Source organism: Pongo abelii, chromosome 4 (assembly GCF_028885655.2).
Source record: "Pongo abelii isolate AG06213 chromosome 4, NHGRI_mPonAbe1-v2.0_pri, whole genome shotgun sequence".
NCBI lineage: Eukaryota > Metazoa > Chordata > Mammalia > Primates > Hominidae > Pongo > Pongo abelii.
Genome location: NC_071989.2, coordinates 69,008,182 through 69,034,469, shown reverse-complemented (window position 1 = coordinate 69,034,469; position 26,288 = coordinate 69,008,182). Strand labels below are relative to the sequence as shown.

Sequence of the window (26,288 nt, the reverse complement as noted above, 5' to 3'; positions counted from 1 at the left end):
CCAGGTTGGAGTACAGTGGCACAATCATAGCTCACTGTAGCCTTGAACACCTGTGCTCAAGTGATCCTCCTGCCTCAGACTCCCGAAGTGCTGGGATTAGAGGCATGAACCACCATGCCTGGCCCAATTTAGGTAGAAGGAAAAGAGCTAAAACCTATAATCACACAAAAAATAAATCCTGTGCATATTATATTTACTTGACATTAGCTTTTTTTTTTTTTTTTTTTTTTTAGACAGAGTCTCGCTCTGTCACCTAGGCTGGAGTTTGCAGTGGCACAATCTTGGCTCACTGCAAACTCCACCTCCCAGGTTCAAGGGATTCTCCTGCTTTGGCCTCCCAAGTAGCTGGGACTACAGGCACGAGCCACCACGCCTGACTAATTTTTTGTATTTTTAGTAGAGATGGAGCTTCACCATGTTGGCCAAACTGGTCTCAAACTCCTGGCCTCAAGTTATCTGCCCACCTCGGCTTCCCAAAGTGCTGGGATACAGACGTAAGCCACCGTGCCTGGCAACATTAGTTTTTAAAATACATTAACATCATGTATTAAATAAAGAAAACATATTGTAATATTTAAATAATAAAAGAAATTAAGTTTTCATTTTTCTATGCTAGGTTATAAAAGCTATTTCTTTATTGTTTTATTGATTTTTCAGGTATTAGTGTAATTTTTTCTTCATTAAAGGATGTAATGGTAATCTAAGTTCATGATGTAAAATTTAGATTTCACATTACCAAAATAATTAATTGAACAGGGTGATGGCCGTCAGCAATAATTCATTGTACTTTTTGTTTGTTTGCTTGTTTGTCTTTTTGAGATGGAGTCTCACTGAGTCGCCCAAGCTGGACTGCAGTGGCACAATCTTGGCTCACTGCAAACTCCACCTACCAGGCTCAAGCAGTTCTCCCGATTCAGCCTCCGGAGTAGCTGGGATTACAGACGCATGCCACCATGCCCGGCTAATTTTTTTGTATTTTTGTAGAGACAGGGTTTCACCATGTTGCCCAGGGTGGTTTTGAACTCCTCAGCTCAGGCAATCCGTCTGCCTCGGCCTCCCAAAGTGCTGGAATTACAGGCATGAGCCACTGTGCCCAGCCTGTGGTACATTTTAGCATAACAGAGGGAATATAACTGTAATGCTTGTGACACAAAGAAATGATGAGTGCTTGAGGTGATGGTTACCCCATTTACCATGATGTGATTATTATATGTGACTATACACTTTATGCCTGTCTACATTGTATGTCTGTGATTATACATTGTATGTCTGTATCGAAATATCTCACTTACCACATAAAGATATACACCTGCTATGTAGCCACAAAGATTTTTAAAAATAAAAATAATTGCATAGACTCCTCAAAAAAAAAAAAAAAAAAAAAAGAAAAATTGGCCATTTAGATTGTCTGTATAGTGAATTTGAATTTAGGAAACAGTATCTTTTAAAAAAACATATTGGAAAACTGACATAAGGTTGACATCTTTAAATTTTAATATGTAAGGACACTAAGGATATTTAAATAGCAAAAAATGCAAGGAAAATGTATATTTTTTACATTTCCTACATATTGCCCACACAGTAACACAGTACTAGACTTTTTAATTTTTTCAAAACTAGTTTGAACCTTTCTTTCTTGATTTGCCTCCAACAGAATATTGTCTTGGTAACTTCATTTAATATTTTATCAGCTAGTGTGTTCTAAGCCTTTGATTAATCAGAAAAACATAATGAATCCATCACCTTTTTACATTTTAATTCTAAAATGATGTACCTTCTGTGTTTAATGGAAACGGGAGGTGGTGGGCAGAGGAGGTAGAAGGGAAAGGATAGTAACAAATCCCCAAGCAGGGAAGGTTCCTAAATCCTTATCTTATTCTAATTGTATCATCTGGGTTCAGTTGCCCACATGTGGAGCAGTAGCATGAAAATAGGTAATTGACCACATCAACAAGACATATTTCTCTAAGATTATGGAATGTCGAGAAGAGAAGGGACTGAGGCTTAAACTAACCTAGTCCACCACTGTCCATCTTTTACATTTGAAGAAACGTGTCATGAGGGGTTAAATTACTTAACACAACTAGTTTACTGCCCAAACCATAACTACAAACTATATCCTCCATATCTGCTGACAATTACTTTACATTTTACACATTGTGGCCATCTTTTAACCATCAGTATCCCCAACTTCCAGGTTATAGCCTTGAACCAAAAATTTGGAAATTACATTTAAAAAACATTTGTGAATAAGTGGAATATTCAAATATTGGCACACGAGAGATGACTTCAGAAAACATTCTTTCACTTTCCAATTTGGATACATTTACACACACACACACACACACACAGATGGCTTGCTCACTAATTTCTATCTCTAAACTTTAATGTGGGTTTGGAGGCATGTCTTGGGAAGAGTTCTTAAAGATCAAATAGAATAATAATCTAAAAAGACTTAATTCTGTTTATGATTTTGCTAATTATTTAAATGTCTGAAGTCTATCATGGACAGACTTATGTCCCTCTCACAGCTTATTATCCATCTATAGATTTAAAAATATGCAATATGTGAGTCTATAACTTGAATGCTGCTAGTACTGGCTCATAACAGCAATGTTGCTAAGGGATTACACCAAATAGCACTGAATTATATTTCAAAAGATGTGGCTATTTTTACCCTGAGGAACATTTTTTCTATGTTTAAAAATAAGAAAACTGATTTTTCCCAAATAATAAGCCACTTTACCTTATTGTTTAAAACTTATCAGCTAAATTGGTTGGACCCTATATTCACACATACCACCATTGCCCCAAACCTCACCATACCGCTTTGGAGATTGAGAACTCTATAAAATTTGCTTTGTCATCTAAATGAGCATTTATAATTATTGCTCCGTCTCAATGTGGGGCATCACATCCACCCAGTTGTCTCTGGCCTGCGGCATTCTTAGACTCTTCCTCTCCCCTAATTTTGGATCTCAAAGACCACCAAGATCTTTTGAATCTTCCTCAGAAATAACTCTTGTGTTTTTCCCTTGCCACTTCCCTAGTTCAAGCACTTATCCTGTATTCACTAAACTATCGCAATAGCGTCTAAGTGATCTCTAGCTCCAACCTCTCCTCACTCCGGTTTTTTTTTTTTTTTTTTCGCCCCAGGCTACCAATTTCACCATCATCTTCTTCTAAATCTTAAGATAATTTCTGTTTGCCTTCAAGATAAAGTCTAAATTTCTTAGTTTGACTCTTCAGAATGTTGGCCCAGTAGGTCTTTCTTGAAGAAAGTCTAACTTTTGTCCCCTTTTGTAAACCCCATGAAATAATCACACTTAAATTCTGGCCGTGGTCTGAGTTCTCTGTGCCTTTTCACACCTCTCTTTCTTGCTGAGGCTGCTTCTTCCTTCTAGATTGCTTTCCCTATGCTCTACAACACCCCTTCCTTACCTGTTCAGAAAACTCATGAGTATCTTTTCAAACTCAGTTCATGTTACCCTCTTGCGGATATTTCTACACAAAGAAGGAATATTTTTCTTTTCTTTCTTTTTTTTATTTTTATTTATTTTTATTTTTTGTTTTTATTTATCGTCCGGGCTGGAGTGGAGTGGCGGGATCTCGGCTCACTGCAAGCTCCGCCTACTGGGTTCAAGCGATTCTCCTGCCTCAGCCTCCCGAGTAGCTGGAACTACGGGCGCCTGCCATCACGTCCGGCTAATTTTTTGTATGTTTAGTAGAGACGAGTTTTCACTGTGTTGGCTAGGCTGGTCTGAAACGCTTGACCTCGTCATCCATCTGCCTCGATCTCCCAAAATGGGAATATTTTTCTTTTCTGGGCTTTCCCATAGCTTTCTTATATTATTTGTACTCTAGCAGTTACCAGTTGCAGTTTAATTATTTGTTTTATCTGTTTCCCCCATTAGGTACGTTAGGACCTTGCACAGTGAATGGTTTTATATAGATTTTTAATAAGTGATGAGTTTTTAAATGTGGAAATAATAATGAAACCTTGTCTTTTTAGTTTGTGCTCTCTCAGACAGGATATATTTGATTTTGTTAATAATCTCTTTGAAACACACAGAGTTAGTGATTATTTTACCCATTTTATAGATGATGGGAGGGAATATTAATCTCAGAAAAATAGACACATATTCATGTTCAAAGACAGAAGTTGGACTTGAGCCAAAAAGATCTGGTGATCTTTTTTATTGCACTGTAATGAAACAAGAGATACTGTGAGTATAGGTTGGTATGAGGAGAAGCAGCCTATAATTTGAGTTAAGATTATGAAGACAGAGTGAAATTATAATATTATGAAGAGAAATAACAGTTTTGATCTAACTTATGAAAAAAACCAACATAAGAGTGAAAATAACTCTGATGGGATAAAGCCCCCTTTGTAAATTTAGAGAAGTGCCTCTACAGAGTAAATTCTTAACCTTGGGTTATGTGGCTCTACAAGATTCATTACATTTGGAGGTAGGCACACATTTCTGAGAGAATGTTTATCCAATTCTCAATGAGTCTTTTATCCACAAAATTTAAGACACTGTGTTCTAAAGCTAGGTTATTGCCTGATTCACTAAGGGAAATATTATGAGAACATAGTATACTAATGGAGTAAGATTATCATTGGGGTGGCTGAAAGTGAGCAGTTTGAAATGGGATTTTAGAAAAATGCAACAGTTCAGACAGATAAGGTCAGAGGCTTATTTAAAAATGACAATCCCCAGTGGGATTTTAGGGGATGGCTTGACTTAAAATTTGATTTAAATATAAGAATAGTAAAGAACATTTTGGAAAAATAAAAGACTGTTTTTCCTTATAAGATAGCAGGACATATCATATAGGCTATTAATTCAGACAGCATGATAATAATTTAGAAATAAACCAATTATTCAACCAACTGGATAAATGCTCAAGAATAAGGCCCATGCATATATTGAAAATTTAGGGTTTAGTAAAGGTAGCAGTCCAAATCAGTGAGAAAAGGATAAATTATTTGATATAGGATAAATTGTTTAATGGTTTATGGAAATAAAAAATGATCATTACTTCATTCATACTATAATAAAGAGCACTGAATAAAAAAAGATTAAAAACTTAAGAGAAAAATAGATAAAGGCCATGAACAGAAAATTCAAAAAGGAAGAAAAATGTATGACAAATATGCATTTGAAAAGTTTTTCTACCTGACAAACAGACAAATAAAAACTGAAACAATCTTTCATCTATTATTTTGGAAAAAGATGAATAATTTAAAAGAATTTGAGATGGTGTACAGACATAGCTACTTTCTTATGTACATTTTCAGTGAACAATATATCAGGAAATCAGGAAATATGAATCAGGAAAACATCGGTGGGTAATCAAATAATATATATCAATATTTTAATGTGCAGACTTTTGTCCCATTAATTCTATGTTTAGAAACTTAGCCTAAGAATATAATTGAATAAGTGAGCAAAGAAATACTATATTGCAATATTACATATAATAGTATACATCTGGAAACCACCCAAATATCTTTCAGGACAGAAATTGTAAAATAAATGATGATATATCTGTATTGAGATCTGTATGTATTGAAATTATTGAAATGTTATTTTAAACTCTACAAGTTGTTATGTGGAAAAAGCAATTTAGAGAATAGATGACAGAATATGGTATCATTTACCTGTGTGTTTTCATGCATGCTTATATTTACATATATGAGATTATGTCTATGTACATGTGTGCATATAGTTATGTATGTAGGTGTATGTGTGGTATGTGTGTGTATATATATGTGTGTGTGTATTTATATCTATATACATGTATATGTAGAGTGAGAGAGAGACAGAGACAGTACTACATATATATGCAGAGAGAGAGAGACAGAGACAGAGAGAAAGAATACATATATATTCTGTCTAGGCAGGAAAAACCACCAAACTGTTACAGGTGTGTGAAGAGAGGATATTTGGAGAGGTCTTTGATTTTGTTTTATGTTCTCTTCTCTTACTCAATTTCCTTTATAATGAACATATGTTGTTTTTATAATAAGCAAAAATTATGTATTTTCTCCTTTTGTAAAACAATATTTTCAACTTATTTCGTTTAATATATTTCACTTGTATTTCACTTGTTTCTTACCCTCCCAAAAAAAAGCAAAGGATTGTGTTTCATAAAACAATTTAGTAAAAGATAAACATGAGGACATCAAAGAGAAGAGAAAATGGCATGCAAATAGTATGAACTATGAAAGCAAAAATGCATTTCATTTATTCCTGAGTAATTGCTAGAAACAAGTCACAGATTGGTTCTGATCTTCCTATCAACTAATCCAAGGAAGGGAACACTGTTGGTTTAAGATTCATATATCAGTAAGTTAAAAAATGAGTTGCTTGGTAAAACATATTGCTATTAACTCCGAGAATTAAAAGAAATATTTCTCTGTGGTGTTTTATAAAAAAGATGCTATGTGATATGGTGTGTACAGTTTCAACGTTTTTTCTATACTTTATAAAGTTGAAATAGATATGAATGTTTCTTATAACTACGACTGATTCTTATAAAACTACACATTGATGGCCTGTTGTCTAAGTTCCATTCATTGAAAATCTATCAGCACTGGAGCCCCAGTTAGCATTCTTAACAGGGCATTCTCTTTAAGACTGAACACTAAGTGTGCACCATTAAAAGAAACTGCATTCTTCAACTTGGAGAATTCTTCTAGACTCACTCTCCTGTATCCCACGTTCAGCCTCTTTTTCTCACCTGAATACCCGAATTTGATTTGGATGCTGTATGTGTTCTCTGGTCCTTAAGATAAAAAACTAAGGTTTTATTTTAGTTTCTAGCTCAAATATGGCTTTTTGACCTGCTCTGTTCCTGTAACTGTAGCCCTCCAGCAAGCCCAACCTAATTCTCAAGTGTGGCTCAGAATTCTGGGACACCAGCCCAAATTGGGTCTCCCTTATTTGTGATAGAATGGAACCAAAGGAATAAGAGAGGCTGGGCATGGTGGCTCATGCCTGTAATCCCAACACTTTGGGAGGCCAAGATGGGCAGATCACTTGAGGCCAGGAATTCAAGATTAGCCTGGCCAACATGGCGAAACCCTGTCTCTACCGAAAAATACAAAAATTATCCAGGCATGGTGACACATGCCTGTAATCCCAGCTACTCAAGAGGCTGAGACACGAGAATTGCTTGACCCTGGGAGGCGGAGATTGCAGTGAGCCAAGATCGCGCCACTGAACTCCATCATGAGCAACAGAGTAAGACTCTGTTTATTTTTTCTTAAAAAAAAAAAAAAAAAAAAAAAGGCAAGGGGAATTCAGTGTTGGTATCCAGCTTTCTGATTTTCTGACATGAACACCCCATTGTCTCGATATTTATAACATATCCACTTCCAGTTGAATGCACCAAGATAATCTAGTTGCAAAATGTAGCCCCATTAAATACATGGATTGACACATTTAAATATAAGCCAGTTAAATGTTAGAAGTTACTTACCAAAAATGAGGTTGATGTTTTAGAATAATTTACTCACAGCCCTTCTCTCTGAAAGCAATTAGAGTAACACACTTTTAGTCTATTGAGATTGTCCAAATTCATGATAACATTACCTAGTATGCAGGTGTGTTTCCAGCTCACTTGGAAGCATTTTTAAATCATTAAAATATAAAGTAAAAGTTTGGACTCTTCTATACACACATTTTTGTTTTACTACCACTCAATCATTCCCACCACCTGGGTTTTCAGTTTTATTGAGGACCAGTTTCTTGTCTAATGATCAGTAGGCAGGGGTCTCTACTGTCCAGAAATCATGTGGTTACTCATCATGGCAGTTGCTACTACAGACACTGAAGAAAGATCATCCAACATGGATAAATACCCTGTTCTTATCAGATGTTTGAAAAGTAATAGAGTATAGTGATGCCCCTCATGTAGAATATGGTTCTAAGAAACCCATACTCATATTAACAGCTCAGAAACTGCCATAAATAGCTGAAATATCCAAATAAATCAACAGACCCACAGTTTGTGAGAAACAGAAAGATGTTCATGGCTTCAATGGGATAGGCCAAACTTTGTGTTGAATTATGTGCTTCTTTATGTCTTGTTTCCTCTGCCTGAAATGCCTTTTCCTCCACACTCATTAGTTTTTATAACACCTACTCATACTTCAGATCTTGATTCAAGCGTCACTTCTTTTGGTGAAGTATTTTCAGATCTCTCAAACCTGTCATAATACCATATAGTGCTCCTTTATATCATTTATTATATTTTCAATTACATGTTTAATTGTATAATTATTGATAAGGCCAATTTCTTTCACCAAACTATAAACTCCTATGAAAATAATGACTGTCAATTTTGCTCACATTCAAACACAGTATTTGTACATTGTTTGAACTGAAAGAATTATTAATAAATAATTGAACTCCAGAGTTACCAATTTTATGAAGTTAGGAATGTACCGTTAAAAGTAAGTAGAAAACAACTCCAAATTCAGGCAACCTTTACCATGTGCTTTATTTTATTAAAGAGTTAAAAAATAACTGTACAATTTATTTTATGTAAAAGACACTTCAGTTTACAAATGCAAATATCACCTCTGGAAATAAACCTAAAGGACAGGAAGTCAGTGAAGAAGTGGCACCATGGATTGCCAGGATGATGATGTTGCTGAAGAGTTATATTTAAGGAGACAGCAAATTAAAAAAATGATAATAAGGACATTAGATACCAATTTCAATGTTATTTTGTGTTTTGTTTTATGATTATTTTAGTGTTTATGCATTATTTAACATTTATTAATAAATTATAAATACTCTGGCTCAATTCATTCTGTTTCTGTTAGCTTGGTTTAAACATATATAAAATGCCCATAGCTACTCCTGTTATTGGCATCTGGTAGTTCTGCATGACATTAAGACCCAAAAGTAAAAATAAATAAATTTCTTGACTGAGAAAATAATTGCCAATTCAAAATGGTCTACTAACCTTAACATTCATAAGAAGAAGAGTATGTATCATCATCCTGGCAAAATGGCACTTATAATTTCATAAATGCTCCTTTTTATGTATTATTTTTATTTTGGGGGTAGTAAGACGTGGAAGCTGTTAGATAGTCATTACTTCTGTTGGCATGGAATATTTTATAAACATGAAATATTTCACAAAAAATAAAAAACCAGTAATAACAGGTCACATACACATTCAATAATCTCACTATTGCAATATTTCAGAAAAAAAATCTATTTAGGGAAAACAATTTGTGTGTGTTTGTTTTTAGTGGCAGTCATGACATGAGGACCCCAGACTCAAGTGCATTGCCCTTTACTCCCTGGTAGAATGCGATTTCATTTCCAATGAGCTCAAACATAATGATTATATGTCTTACTAATTATATAAAAGATGGTGAAGAGGTAGTATGTTTTTTGATGTCATATATCAAAAATGCTTTCTTTTAAACATTTCTATCTCCTTAGCTAGCTTTAAGAGATAACAAGATGGGCCACTGAAGTAACTTTGTCAAGCAAGTTCAATGTAATATTTCCCCAGAGATTGTTTTAACTGATTCGACCAAATTAGATTATTGACTTGACAATAATGAACAAGATACCCCTTTGAATTTTTGTCACTACATCTTTTTGTAACTCATGAAAAATTTCAGGCCAGGCACAGTGGCTCACAACTGTAATCGCCGCACTTTAGGAGGCCGAGGCGGGATTATTACTTGAGTTCAGGATCTCTAGACCAGCCTGGACAACAGACCAAAACCCTGTCTCTACAAAAAATACAAGAATTAGCTGGGAGTGGAGGCGTGCACCTCTGATTGGTCCCACCTACTCAAGAGGCTGGGGTAGGAGGATCGCTTGAGCCCAGGGGTTCAAGGTTACAGTGAGCTATGATCCTGCTGTGCTGCACAATCCAGCCTGGGCGACAGAGTGAGACCTGTCTCAAAGAAAAAAAATCAGAAATGTTTGAACCCATAAAGTAGATAATGAGGACATAGTGGGAGTATGTAGAAAAGCAATAACAGGCCAGGAGCAGTGGCTCACGCTTGTAATGCCAGCACTTTGGGAGGCCAAAGCGGGTGGATCACGAGGTTAGGAGTTCAAGACCAGCCTGACCAACATGGTGAAACCCTGTCTCTACTAAAAATACAAAAATTAGCTGGGCATGGTGGCGTGTGCCTGTAATCCTAGCTACTCAGGAGACTGAGGCAGGAGAATCGCTTGAACCTGGGGAGTGGAGGTTGCAGTGGGCAGAGATTGCACCACTGCACTCCAGCCTGGGTGACAGAGCGAGACTTTTGTCTCAAAAAACAAAAAAAAAAAAACAAAAGCAAGTAAACAATGACATATAGCAGTGTTGGCCCTCAAGCAGTCTGGCAGCCTTTTTATTGCTTTGGATGCCGTTTGTGTCTAAGCATTTGCTTTAAATATTTGATGTAGTTAATTAATGAGTATTTTGGATCTTCTATTATACAAATCTGCCTATGAAAAATAAATGCAAACAAATTACAAATTTCAAATGATAGAAGACCAAACGGAAATACAATGATAGTGTCCTCCAATGTGCACTAGTAGTTTAACAGAATATAACTGCCATCTGATTATTAAACAGTAGAAATTGTTTAAGTAGATAGTTAAAAACTGTAGTATCTAATGGTTAGTATTTTCCAAGACAGTAGCCTAAGAGAGTAGTTCAATATATATGGAGTTCAGGCTGTGGAGGATGGGGCTGGCAAGGAAAAGGAAGAAGAGGAAATAAGGCTTTGCTAAAGAGTCCTTAACTTCCCTATAAGATGTTACAGAGGCAATGATTGGTTTTAAGCAGGGAAATTATGTGGATAGCTTTGAATTTTTAAAGCTTACTTTGGTAGGGCCGGGCGCGGTGGCTCACGCCTGTAATCCCTGCACTTTGGGAGGCCGAGGAGAGCGGATCACGAGGTCAGGAGATCGAGACCATCCTGGCTAACATGGTGAAACCTCGTCTCTACTAAAAACACACAAAAAATTAGCTGGGCGTGGTGGAAGGCGCCTGTAGTCCCAAGGACTTGGGAGGCTGAGGCAGGAGAATGGCGTGAACCTGGGACGCGGAGCTTGCAGTAAGCCAAGATCACGCCACTGCTTTCCAGCCTGGGCGACGGAGTGAGACTCTGTCTCAAAAAAAAAAAAAAACTTACTTCGGTAGATATGTGGAACATGGAGTGGGAAGAAATTAAAGGTGTGATTTAGGTGTTTATTGCAGTAAACCAGATGAGAAATAAATGGTGATAGTCTGAAACTGATGCTGTGGCAGTAAAGGATGGACATAAAGAGATGAATTTAAGAGAGATTTTTTAAAAGTGGAAATGATAGATCTTGTCAACTGACTGACTTAATGCTATTAGATAAAATAATTTTTAAATTACATGTGTTTCCAAAAATTATAATTAATGAATTCATGGCCAGACATTGTTGCTCATACCTGCAATCTCAGCACTTCGGGAGGCCGAGGTGGGCGAATTGCTTGAGCCCAGGAGTTCAAGACTAGTCTGGGCAATATAGCAAGATCCCACCTGTATTTGAAAAAATAGTAAGTAAATAAATAAAAATCCATAAATATTTGGACACCTAAGGTAAATTTAAAATCTTGCAATTTTGTTTTCCTTTGTATATTACTAGAAGAGCAGAGAATCTGTAGATATTGTAAGTGGGATCCTTAATAATTAATATATGGAAAGAGCAGCTTACCAGATACCAGGACCTTTCTGTATTGCCTGGAAAAGGAGGGTATCTGCAAACTTTTGTACCCTGCGCTCTTATCAGATTGGACCTCAGATGGGACCTCTGCCCCACAGAGTTTCTCTTTAATGAATCTCATTGCTTACTGGTCTAAGAAGAAAAATAATTATAGCCTCAGGTTAGAAAAATTGAAATTGAATCATTTCACAGTCAGATTAATGCTCCATTAGTCCCATCTATATGAGAAAGGGAGGAGGGAGTCACCAAGTCAGGTTGGAAAGTCCTTGGGGTGATTGAATGTAAGGGAGAAAAACTGTGATAATTGACATAGTCAAGGCAATAACCCAGTTCCAAAGCAAATATTTTCTTTGTGTGAGGAAAGGGTACAGTATTGCTGGTTCTTTTTTATATATAGCATTACTTTGTATTCTCCCAATACTTTTATTTTTTAAAAAATGGATAAGAAATCATAACCAGTAGCGAGAGTAAAGAAACACAGGTCTATTTTCTTTAATGAATATCATCACTCTTGAGTTATAACTCTATTATCTACAGTCTTGATAAGTGAAAATTGTTTCCTCGAAAAGAACACTTTTTTATAGAAGTTGAAGTTCTCTTCTGGCACACATTAGAATTCTCCGGTATTCATATTTCAGTTTTATTCATGGTGTCAAAAGGAATTGATGTGATAAAGTTTCCAATAATACAATGAGAATATTCATGCTTGTGCAAATACCATGGAGATGTTGAGAAGTAGAGTGAAGGGACATTATGTGAAAAGTAACATCTCACTGGACTCACCAACTCTAAATCTTACTTTTTTCTTCTGAGATGAGGTTTCTCTCTATCACTCAGGCTGGGGTGCAGTGGCATGATTATGGCTCACTGCTACTTTCAAGTCCAGGGCTCAAAGGATCCTACTGCCTCAGCCTCCCACATAGGGAGCTATCATACTCAGCCATTTTTTTAAAAAAATTTTTTGTAGAGACAAGGTATCACCATGTTACCCAGACTGATCTTGAACCCCTGGCTCAAGCAGTCTTCCCACCTCAGCCTCTCACAGTGCTGAGATTACAGGTGTGAGCCACCATGCCTAGCTTAAATCTTGCTTCTTATATATGCAATTATTAACAATAGAAAGCTGTTTTGTATTACTAGATTACTTGGTTTTTCAAAATTTCAACAACTCTTTTTGACTTTTTAAGAATATTGGTTAGAATGGAAGTAATGGCGTAAGTCACTAGTTTTCAAAAACATGCCCAGCAGAGTTGAAAGCGAATGTAAACACCATGGCCTGTTGATTCTATCATCGTATAGAGTATTTTTCTGCTTATGTACTTTTATTGTTTTGGTTTAGAGACATGTATGAGTTATTACACCAGTATTTTAAAGCACATTCTCCCTCTTCATTTCTGCAATGTACTGGGTCGAACCAACTTCATAGGTAAAAGTTGTAAAATATTGCTAATTTCACATGGTTCAGCCTAATAGAATCTCATGCCCTTTTAAGTCTTGGAGAAGGAAAACCTCTCATATTTTCTCCTTCCAGATTCTTGGCTCAATCCAAGCTTCTGCATAGTTGGAGTGGCAAATCCCACTCCTGCATCTGGTGAGCTGCGCAGTTAGCAGCTCTGACACTTTTCTACACTGTTCAAACAATTACAGCCCCAAAATGTGAGTGTGGCCTTAAAAAAGGCTGATTCCATGTGACTACCAGATTGCTTCAAGATCTGCCCAGTCATCCCCCTGACTGTGTCATCCCTTAAAAATCTGTGTCATCTGTGTACAGAAAATTAGAAGAATGTTCTCTTGATCTCTGCTTAAATTTTCAGAGTTTTTCCTTTGAAACCACGAACTAGAGAATTGGAATTAGACTTAATGACTTGACTCTATGTAGTATGTATTTCTTTTCTCCAAACACTGTTTTGTAGACATAGGGAGGGACAAGAAATGAAGGAAGGGGAAAAGTATAGCGTTTCAGCCCCAGAAAGCTACCTTTGACAATTTAAATGCAGAGTATCCGGTTAGACATAGCCATTTTGTTCACAAGCATATTCAGAGATGAAGACATGCAGTCTCTAATTGTTTCGTTGTATCTAAGAGGGTGAAAATAGAGGTGGCATATGAAAAAAACCTTCCATTTTCATTGAGAGTACACATATTCTATGGCATTTCTTACCAGTCGGTAGGAATTTTTTTTCCTACTGATCAGTACTACTGAATTACCCAAAGGCAAAAATATTCCCTATTTTGTCTTTGTTTTCTAACTTTGTTCCCTAGTTTCTAGGTAGATGTTAACTTTTTGGTATTTAAATGTGCACACTCCCTGAGACCAAACTGCCTCAGCAAGTTTTACTTCAATATTAATGGGCAAGATGAATATTGTTTCATGTTTCACCATTAGCAAAAGGGAGGAGAAAGAACTAGAACTAAGTTCAATTGAACCATTACTATGCAGGGTCTATACAGTCATGATTATTATCTCAGATTCCAAATTCTGTTCACCAAAAATTATGATTATTAAATTGTTAAGATAGTAAATTTTATGTGTGTTTTTACCACAATAAAAAGTTGGAAAAAATAATTTGACTAGTCTATCCAAGTTTGCAGAGTTAGTGAGTAGCTTTTTATTGCAAAAACTTGCTGATTTGTGAAAGAACCTTCATTTCCAAATTAGGAATGATTTCCTGCAAGGAAAGACTATGCTGTGTGTGTGCCTGTGTGCTCTTGTGTGTGTGTGTGTAACTCTTCTGTAGTGAATCCATCAGTGGTTTTGCGTTGTTTACAGGATTATGCTCAGAATCCATAACAAGGTCAGTAAACTCATCTATCATTTCCTAGGCATGTCTGTTATCTGATCTCTAGCCTTTCTTCTCCCATCATCGCCAAGTTTGGTTCTACTTGACTTCCTTCACTTCCTTCCCATTGACCTTGGGAGCACCTCTAAGACTGAAAGGGAGGTCGTGGGCTTGGTGGAGGTGAGGTGAGGAATCTATGAACAGATAAATCAGATAGAAGCATTGTGTGGTAGAAAGAAGAGCTCATGAGTGGCAGTAGAGATTGAGTTAAAGAGTGGGATGAAAAAGAATCAAAAGGAAGTAGTACGATTTGGTGACCAATTTGTTAGACGGGATGAGGGGCAGTAAGTAGTCAGTGATGATTCTGAGGTTTCTAGCTGGACCTAGAATTGTCCAACTAGTCCAAAAATGAAAACATTTGCCTTTAACTAAGACGAGTTTGACAAAAGATGAAGTAAATTTGAGGGTGTAAGTAATGAAAACAAGTTGGCTTTTTCTCCCTTGATGGCAAATTTGAGTGTGTATGGATGTATACATTTGTGTATTTGTGTGTTTGTCAATACCCATTGATTTTTCTTAGGTTATATTCAAATACTGAAGTTGTACTAATTAAGCAACCAAAGTGTATGCTTTCAGCATGGTGCCTTTCGCACAGCACCAAACATCATTATATTATTTTCTATTGTAGCATAACAAATGACAACAAAATTAGCATCTTAAAACAATCACATTTGTTACTTTACAGTTTCCATGGGTCAGGAGACTGCACTTGACTTAGCTGGGTTTTCTGTTCAGGGTCTCAAAAGGCTTTAAGAAAAGTGTTGGCCAGGATTGGGGTCTCATTTGAGGTACTGGCTCCTTTTTCGATATCAGGTGGTTGTTGGCAGAATCAATTTCTTAACCACTGTAAAATTCCTTGAAGCTTGTTTCTTCAAGGTCAGCAGGAGAAAGAAACTCTGACTTCTAGGCCCTTTTTTGGAGGGCTAATCACTTGCTTAGACCAGACCAACCCTGAATAACCTTTGATTAACTTAAAGTCAACTGATTAAGGATGCTAATTACATTTGAACAATCCTTTAACTTTGCCATATTCCACTGGTTAAAAGAAAATTACATACGTTGACCATCTGGGAGGAGATAGTATAAGGGCATGAGCTATTGGAGATCATCTTAGAATTCTGCCCACCACAATTGTGTTCTATGTTTATGCAGGTATATGTGTGAGTGTGTGTTTATGTGCGTAGTTAATAACTTAAAAAATGAATTACATGTATCCCAAAACAAGTGGCAACTACACACCCCATGCCTTCTTACTTGGATTAGTTTTTCCTGAAGTTACTCCAGGGTCTTGTACTCCCATTGTTAGGTTTCCTTTCTGCTGTCCTGGCTTCACCTTTCGTAGCCAAGAAAGCACTAAATTTGGCACTGAAATGTACATTTCAGTACAATCTCCCTGTCTTGGCAGCAGTGGTGAGGCTTTAGCAAATCATTTGTGATCCCAAATGAGCTTCAGCAGTTTGGAGTGAGGCCATGGCCCACATGTTTGATGCCACCAGCCTGATTTTTGTAATGAAAACTATATCAATAAAGTAAGTAGTCCCTTCTTAGGCATGCATTCTTTTCCAATTTTATGTAGTGGTCAGTCATTCTTACAGTGATACAAATAAATATTTATGCTTTCGTGTCTTTTAACCTTTTAGCAACGTTAAAAGAAAAGGAGTAATGAATGGTAACGAATGAAATTGTCCCATTGAACTTATTTTTTCAGCTTTTGAGGATATATCGAGTGTATTTCTTAAAACTGAACATGTGCATTTGTTACGTTTATATATGTTTCCACATATCACTTTATAAAAGAATTAGAGAGAGCTTATGAAATAGAATTTAGGTTGATTTGGTATAAGCAAAATATATTGTTGGAATGAAGCAAAGGAAAGAAAGCATAAGAGCCATCATAGTTAATTCTGTTTAACTTGTTTTAACTCTATCAAGGTTGGGCCGATGTGGCAATTTATTAAATAATTGGCTCTCATTAATGCAAAAGAAGAAATGTATCAGTTCCTTAGGGAAAAACATGTTGTCTTGGGTACAAAATTCCAGCAATGTTTTTTACCACATGAGACTTTATGGAAAATTCCAGATAACAGACCTTGCCCTAATAGTATGTGGGCAACAAATCCAGAGGTATCTATCATAGCATTCTTTCTTATAACAAATTTTATTAGAAGCCAAGGCTAGAATGTTGAAGCTGGACTCCGAGCAGGTGATTCATATGCCATACTATTACTTTCCTAGCATGGACAGTTCTGGTTATTAACTCAGTCTTAGATAAAACTTTTAGAACCAGAGGATTGGAGGGATGCTGACATTCCTTAGATATCTTAGGTAATAATCCTGAAAATTCACTTTTGCTGAAGCTTTTGATAGCAGATAGTAAGAAAATTTCACTTTAAAACTCACTTTGAGTACCTCAAATGTTATATTCCCCTTTGCTGACTGAGGTCAAGGACTACTGTTTGAACCTCAAACAAGCAGGTGGTAAGGTTCACTTTCAATTGGTAATTACGAGGAAACAAACCATTATGCTAGATGCAAGGCCACCTCATCTTGCATCCAGTAAACATGCCAACAAAACACAAACAAGTGTCTGTAATACCTTTCAATAGCTCCCTGTTGCTCTCATTATAAATATGAAAATCCTTACCATGGCATTCAGGAATCTGCATGATCTGACGCATGCGTATATTGACAGCTCATCTTGTATCATTCGTGACATCACTCTCTATTATTGGGCTGATTTTGACCTAATTCAGCACTTGGAAACCACCATACTCACTCCTGCCTTGGAGTTTTTATGCATACTGTTTCCTCTAAACTGAATAATACCTCCAAACCCCACCGTCACTGCCTATTAACCTCATACTTCCCCTGTTTCTCAGTTCAAATCTCGCTTTTTCTGATTATGTGTCTCTGATTCTCCAAATCTTGCCAGGTGGCCCTGTTAGGGACTCTCAGAGCTTACTGTAGTTTTATTTCATCAATAGCAGCTTATGAGATTTTTTCATTAATGTCTATCAGCCAGATCGTCAGCTGCATGAAGACAGGTTGAGGCTTGTTTTCCTGACCGCTCTATCATCAACCCAGAGCACAATAAATGAGCATAACGTAAATTCAATAAAAATGTGCTGAAAGGATAAACTACTGTTATTTACTACATTAATTACAACTTTTGTTAGCCCCTTACAAAAGATGCTTTCTTAGATGCTGCATTTCCCATTCTACAGAGGTGAATAATATGACTATGATAGTTTTAGAGGAGATAGGAAATAGTTTGGTATTTCTTAAATTAAAATATTAATCTGTTAGAGCTAGAATTTTATTTCCTGAAAGATAATCTTGTTTAGCCAGTGTGAGAAACTACGTTACACAAACAACATTTTGCTAGTATTATTTCGCAGGAGAACTAAACTTGGTAAACTGTCGTTCCTAGAAGATTGTTTTTATCAGGCACCATTGCCTTCTTTGAGGTTTATGAACTCGTGTTTTAGGACAGTTAGATATTACTGACGGAGTTAGAGAGTTCTAGAAAGTGAACTTCAGCTAAAGAAAGTGATCTTTTTTCTCTAATGGCAATTCAGTTGCAAAGTTCTATTTTTATTCTGAGGGGCTCATAGAGGATGGTCCCCAGGATTATCTTAGGGGTCTGTGAGACCATACATATTTTCACAATAACACCAACATGTCATTTGTCATTTTCACTGTACATTTTCTCAGCAGAGTTCTCCAGAAGCTACACAATGTGATGCATATTATTTCATAACAGATTGAATACGGAAGCAGACATGAGAACCTAGATGTCTTCCATTTAGTGGCACAAATAAAAAACATTGTCACTCTTCTCACAGTTTTTCGGAAAATAGTTATTTTTACTGAAAATAAATTTATTAAATTTTTGAAAATGAATTAGTAAATAAATATTTATAATTGTCTCAGTTTTAAGATGGCAAATATTCCACATAAACAAGAAATCTGTGCGTTTTCAATAATTTTTAAGACTATAAAGAGATTCTGATACCCAGATATTTGAGAATCACTTCTCTGAGCCATTTTATTGACACAATTTTACTTGACTTTGCAACCTGACCATTTTAGATACCTTTTCTTTCCAGTCTTTTCTAAAAGATCAATTGATTAATTGGGTTGACTCGACGATACAAGCCCATGATCTTCAGTATCAAAAGATACTCATGACCAGTAAATCCCTCTTTAGTTCTCAATTATCCAATTCCCTTTCCTGGAGGCAACTGCTACTCTTCTATTTCCTAATGGAGATCTTTTATGTGTTTACTCAAATGCTAAGACATAATATATCATATTCTGCTTCCTGCTTATCTTCCCTAATGATACAGCAAGGAGATTGATTCCTAACTCTGCATGTAAATCTGCCATGGTGCTTTTAGCAATTGCAGTATCGTCCATGATATGGATGAGACATAATTTCACCAGACTCCTGTTGGAGTCTGTTGGGTTGTTTCCCATCCTTTGTCACTACCTACAGTGTAGTGATGACTATTCTTTTACTTATTTGTTCATGTAAAGTAAATATATCTCTAGAATTAATATTTGGAGGTAGAATTCCCAAGTCAAAGGATGTACATATTTTTTAAAAGGATATTATCAGATTGTCCTGAAAAAAATTACACCAAACTTACCCTCACATGACTATTTTTGCTTTTTCTCAGTATACTTTTTAATAGATTGCATTGTAAAATTTTAATATTTATCATTTAGATAAGTGAAAGCAATGTCTAATTGTAGTTTTAATTTTATTTTTATTAAGGAAGTTAATCTTTTTTTTTTTAGCTGAAATTGGAAAATATGTTCATCTCTTTTTCATTGAAGCTCATTAGTTTCCAAAAATGTGTCCTCATTTCATACAAAGTATCTTTGAACCATTGCCAGGTCATAGAAGTGACTCTTGAAGATCTTCTCTGGGATCAAGGGTCACATCTCATTCTTCTGGCTTCATACCCGTCTCTCTCTACACATCTCAATTAAGTAAGCTTCCTTCCTTATCCTCTGAAATTATAATCATCTTTAGGCTCCCAGATATAGGTGACCTGTGCCATCTAGTCTGACTTCCGGTTTGCAAATTATCTTCAAAAAGTGGAAACAGCTTTTACTTTCTACTTCATAAATTCATACGTGCTCAGGAGGACTTTTATTAAGATTGGGACATACTGCTTAGTTAGTCTCTAGGGTGGAATCATAATTAATGAAAGAACTCTGTGTCTGATGGAAGGCTTAGTCTAACAAATCATCCTAAAACTTCGTTAGACATTGTGTAATCCCCATGGACACTGTTGAAGAGACACTTGATTAGGCAGATCGTGGCAACTTCAGCTTTGCCCATCATACATCCTCCAGAGACTCCTCAAACTCAAGACAGACTTTCTACAGGAAGGAATGGCTGTTTCCATTTCAGAATATTACTGATACCAGAGCTTTGCTGCATCTTCATGTACTTTCCTTTATTTTTATTTTTATTTTTTTAGAGACAAAATCTTGCTCTGTTGCCCAGGCTGGAGTGCACTGGCATCATCATAGTTCACTGTTACCTCAAACTCCTGGGCTCAAGTGATCCTCCTGCCCCGGCCTTCCAGAGTGCTGGGATTACAGGTGTAAGCCACCGCACCCAGTCTTCATGTACTTTCTTATGTAAATTTATTTTGTTCGAGATTTTCTTTGTGATGGAATAAGCAATTCCTTCCTTAACTCATTTCCCAAGACATTTTTGGAATTTGCAATGTATATGAAAAAGCATTTATTCTCAGTGATGGAAACACCATTATTTCTTTTACTAGAATGTGATCTTCTGGTTTTAATATTTATGTCTCTGTGCCAAGGTGAAAATATTGTAGAAACGAAAGTATAATGAGAGAGAATCCAGATAATAAGATTTTCAATAAACAAAAAAAGAAGTATGTATAGGAGTCCTGTCTGCTGCAAATTTTAAGAATGGTTTTCTGTCAACATACAGTTGTCATTGCTTACTGAAAACTTCTATAAAAAACAAGACACAAATAATTGAGAAGACAGTGGAGACTGAAACTAGAACTGTTGATTTAATAAGCTTTCTTACTCATATACTTAATCCACAGTAAATTATTAGCAAATTACATTTTCATAGTATTTCAGAATTAAAAGATCATAGTCAGGGCTTAAAGGAATCCAGTTGTTTTAACAGTGCTGGAGGCAAAGCGCTCTAGCAGCAATCACCTGTCAGAATGACTTAGGTTGGATTGTTTGCACCACACACTTTACTATAGTTACATGTCTTTCGTGTCCCTTTGTATCTCTGACTCAGTTTCCTCATCAGTGGTAATAGCAGAACTTACATTTTAGTGGGAGGATTAAAATAGATAATGTACATGAAATCAAATATATAAGTCAGCACTCAATAAATAATAGTTTATCATCATTATTACTGTAGTAAATGACCACTATCTGAAATGGGATATAAAAAGGAAAGTGAAATTACTAAATAAATATAAGTGTACAAAGACCTGACAATTTAGATACAATATACTCACTCTGTCTAAAAATAGTGTCTTCTGAAGCTTTAGTCAGAATATTATGGTGACATTTCTGCTAGATTTGTCATTGAGTTGCTGGGTTTGGGGAAGAACCTAGGCTACACATTTCTCTTGGCTCTACAAAAGGCTGTGGCAATGGGTCCCTGAGTAAACCACCAGTAGAAACCTAAGGGGCATCTCTGTTTTTCAGTTAATCAGTTTTATCTCAGCTGGGATTTAATCCTGAAAATCTAAATTACATTTAGAGACTTCAAATTATTGTGAATATTTACACTACATGGGAGAATTACCAAAATATATTCGTTACTCATACAGTTTTCAAAAAACAGGAGAGAACCACCATCTTCCATTTAAATTCATCTTCCTTTTATGTTTAATTTATTGAAGAATTCTAAACACTGTTTTGCACCAAATTGCTCCCTTAAGTTTTAAGAGCCACCTAGTTTGGGTATCAGACATTCTCCTTTATTTCTGTAAAAATCTTGCAAATTCACTCCCAGAAAGAAATGTAGAGAATACTAGGCTATTTCACAGAAAAGGCTTGCTGCCCTTTCCTGATAACAAGGTAGTTATTATTCTTGGCTGAGCCTGTCCCAGAAAGAGTCTTAGGTGACCTGGAGTGGGAATTGCTGAATCTCAGGCTACTCACTGAGAATGTCTGCTGCTGTGCTGGGCACCGTAGTCCTCCAGAGCAGGCCTGTCAGCATCCTACCCTGCTCTGAGTAGGTCCACTGGGGAAACTGGTGGACTGACGTCATGTATCAGCCTCTAGCAGCATCTCCTCTCTGTAGCCCCAAGTCTTTCCTGTGGTACAAAGGAACAAGTGCTACAGGGCATGTCTGTAATCGTTATCCCAAGGGCATGCTCCACAGGCATCTAAGGGTGAAAGGTACTGCCAGTCTGTTGGGTTTGTTATTTCCATAGAGCTACACAGGAGATAACACCATCAAAAATAACACATTCAAACTCAGAGGGAAAACTTCCCTAAGTATTCATAGGCACATGTCAGGCATTCTATACATATACCCAGCTCTTTGCTAAGCATAGTGAAATGCCCTTTTACGTTGCAATTAATTATTAGCCAACATTGAATAATTATTGGTGAGAGGGTAAAGAGCAAGTGAAATAAAAATAGAGCTGGTTTATTTTTAGAAAGGCACTATTTTAATGTGTTGATTAATCAGACAGGTGTTTAAAAGCATTTGTTAGAGTCAATTCACAGAAAATCTCTTTTACATGCAGGTTACAGCCAAAGAAAGAAATAATAGCCAACACATTTACGATTTCAATTGCAAAAATTGTCATATTTTTGAACTCGTCTGGGTATTTGAAAATATTAGATCCTACTAGGTCCAGTTAAAGCTTTTAATTCTATAAGGTTTCAGACTACCAGCTGACCACTGCTCAGCATCCCCTGGACTCCAAGGGCTTCATCTAAGGCATCTAAGGAGAATGTCTGCCCACACATCGCACTAATGCCCATGACTGCACTGCTTGAACCATGAGGTTATTGAACAGAAAGCAAATGCTTTTCTGAAGAGCCTCCAAGAGGCGGATATTTCAGTTAATTTCAGCTCCGCGCCAGCTCAGAAGAATGATGCTGTGCTGTGTGCTATTCCCATGAATGCTACACGCAGGGCACTGCTCAGTGACTCAGCCTTCCAGGGAGCCAGTCAGGGTTTTGAAGCTGCATCATCCCTTTCATCCTTGAAGTTCTTTTGGATTTCATCAATGGCATGGAGGGATATTTTTAAAACAATGGAGATTTTTCAGGACTGGCAAAAGGGCTCCCCTCGTCACAGTGCCAAAACCATTACAAACATAAGTTATGTTAAAAAAAACCCTAAACTAAAAATATCTGGTACTTAGGGAACTAAAAGACATCTCATGTTTGCTATCATTCCCATCAGAGCTCAGGTCAATGGACAGAGATCAATACCAAAACAAACATGCATACTTAGAGCATAAATTCAGGTAAATGCTGGAGAATTAACGTGTAGATAGAAATACCATCATGCCTAAAACAAAAACTCAGTCCAATGGTTGTTTCAATGAACTGACTAGCCTTCATAGAGACAAGTTTATTCTTTTCAAACTGAAGTTAAAAGATATTTGGCACTTCGTTCAAAAGTTTCTATTTCATGATATTTGAAGTAGTGACTTAGAACTCTTTAGGACTATAGAAAATCATTTTTCTTCTAAAATGTTGTCTTAGTCCTAAATTAGAAAAAAATAGTAAGAAATTAACAAAACAAAAAGTTAACAGTATTATTCACATATATAAATAATGGGCCATCATGGTATCTGATTTTGATAAAAGGAAAATATACTCTGGGATTATTTTTCCAAATTCTGGCACTCTATTTATGAGTACCTAGACAGACACTAGACACTCATGGAATTTAGTATTAGAAATGCTAGTTTGGAGTACATTTGATGTCATTCAAGTAAAAAAATTAAGGAAGTAGATTTTCAAAATAGGTGCATAAAATTTAAAATTATTGAATGTTGGAGCAAGAAGATCATCTAATGCCCTAGTAGTTCTTAAGGTTGCTTGGGTCATGGATCCCTTTAGAACCCGATAAGAGTTTACCTTCTTCCTCCCTAGAAAATATACTGTTTTTTCTTTTATAATTAAAACAATAATATGAAAGTTAATCTTAGTCCAGAAGTCCTAATAGCCAAAGAACAGAAATGTCAAATTCATCTCAGATCATTAGTTTGTAATTTTCCCTTGCCCTTTTAATTCCAATAACACAGAAGTTGTAAAACTGCTTGTCATCTGACTTTTTATTTGTCATTACCCAATTGAGCTTCTTATATTACAGATAAGAAAATTGAGGCACAGAGATATTAGGAAACTTTTCCGCAGCAAAAAAAAAAAAAAAAAAAAAAAAAAAAGTCTGCTAGTTGTTGAGCTGGGATTCAAATTCAGGTAGCTGATTCTAGTGTGCGTGTGCTAACCACAGCACATACTGTGGCTAACCATGCCTACACTCATGCTCAAAACTATGCTGTGATAGGTCTTATTAGCATCCCCCATTTCACAGATGTGGAGATTGAGGTGTAGAGTGGTTAAGTGACCTGGCAAAGGTGGCAAAACCAGCATCACACTCAGCCAGTCTGGTTCCAGAGGTAGGAACTAAGCTAACACACTGCCCTTCACATGCCTGTGTGTAAGTTTGCACACCCACACAATACATGAATTTGTACATATGTATCTTAGAGGTCAGGGTAAGCTGAGGATACACATGACAAATGGGATTAGATATGACTTTTTCCTTCTTTCTTTCTTAGTTTTCTAATTATTTTGTTTTAAACAAGTATTATTTTGGAATAAAAACTATAAATATTATTTTTAAAAAGCAAACAGGTTGATAACTTAAAGTGTGTTAGTTGGTGAAATGTCCAGCCTCATGGAATAGGCCCCTGAGGTACAGAAATGGTTTTGATGGCATAGGATGTAGCCTTGGGAATGTCCTGGGAGAGTAGGAGCGGCCAGTTAGGCATTACACTCAGGAGTAAGGAGACTGCATTTGGGATGCTCAGCTGATTGGAGGGTGGGGTTGAGTGGTCCTCTGGGTAGTGAGAAGAAAGGCCAATAGCACTGGCACAGGAGGACAAGCAAGTTGTTCTAAGTAAACTCTCAAATGAACTGAGAAATAAAAACTCTAAATTTGGACTGCTTCACAATTTGCCTAAGGCTGGCCCTACTCAGGCCTTTGCCAGCTGTTGTTTTTCTTCTTTTAAGCCTCCGATCTGCAGGAAAACAGTCCTGATTTCACAAAGCTTTAACAGAATTTTTATAAACGCAGATTTGGGGCTCCATATCCATGAAGTTTTCCATCCTTTATTTTGAGAATCTGAATATTTAACAATGATCCTCCCCAAGGAACTGCAATGCAAACGTCCAAATACAATCCTTTGTAATATATGTCTTCACAGGGTGAAGTTATTGTCCAACACTGTGAGATGAGAGCTGGGGGGGAAAAAAAAAGAACATTAACCATAGAACAGGAATGCAAATTTTCTGAAAAGTAAAGCACTACTCCTCTCCTCTCTTTTTCTCCATGTAATTGAAGAGACACTCAAATTGATTGTTTTCGCATTGTTTTGAATGGTTGCTTGATGTAATTACTAAACTGAACTGGTAGTTTGGGGGAATAGGGGAAATTCAGAGAATGTTGTGTAGAAGTAGAAGTCTACCTATGTCAATGACCTATTTTAGCGTTTTTCTGTATTAACTGGCTAACAATTGGCTTGGAAACTCCTCCAGCTGAGGCTTTGTTAGGCTTTGCTGAAAATAAATTAGGTGACTCATTAAATTGTTGCTGGGGTTAAAAAAAAATTAGGCTTATTGATTCTTAAATTTCTGCTAAAAATGTTGCTAAATTAAATATGGGTTATTGTCTTTATCAAAATAAATAACCCACAGCTTCCCTATTGCTTTATCTGTATTCAAAAGTTTGGGCTGGGCGCGGTGGCTCATGCCTGTAATCCCAGCACTTTGGGAGGTTGAGGCGGGTGGATCACCAGAGGTCAGGAGTTCGAAACCAGCCTGGCCAACATGGCGAAACTCCGTCTCTAGTAAAAATACAAAAAAAAAAAATTAGTTAGGTGTGGTGATTGGGCGCCTGTAATCCCAGCCACTTGGGAGGCTGAGTCAGGAGAATCACTTGAACCCGGGAGGCAGAGGTTGCAGTGAGCCAAGGTTGTACCATTGCACTCCAGCCTGGGCAACAGAGTGAGACTCCATCTTAAAAAAAAAAAAATAAATAAATAAAAAGTTCGAACAACAATGTTATGTTAGCATTTATCAGAAACTAATGATAATTTATGTGGTATTAAGTAGGGTAGTATCTTGAATGAGAAAGAATACTGTAGTTTGGAATCTTTGGAGGACCTTCGGTTTATATTTTATTTGCAATTATGTTTGTGCTTGTTATTTCTGCTTACTTTGTGACTAAAAGCCAGTTAAATGTGATTCTCAGATTTTATTTTCAATGTCTTTATTAGAATGTGGTATTTTAGAATTTAAACCTATTTTCATCTTGCAAGTATATAGTTTAAAAGTGATTCATTTAAATATTCTGCTCAGCAATTAGCACAAATGTTGTCACTAAATTATTAAAATAGTAGCTATTAACTTCAATAAGTAAAGTAACAGTTCCTTATTG

The 26,288-nt window shown here is 36.4% G+C and overlaps 1 protein-coding gene across 3 annotated transcripts in view; it reads left to right on the top strand.

The window, feature by feature from the left end:
* The window catches only part of PDE4D (phosphodiesterase 4D), a 1,542,529-nt gene that overhangs the window by 626,905 nt on the left and 889,336 nt on the right, over nt 1-26,288 (top strand). The gene's annotated exons all lie outside the window — the stretch shown is intronic.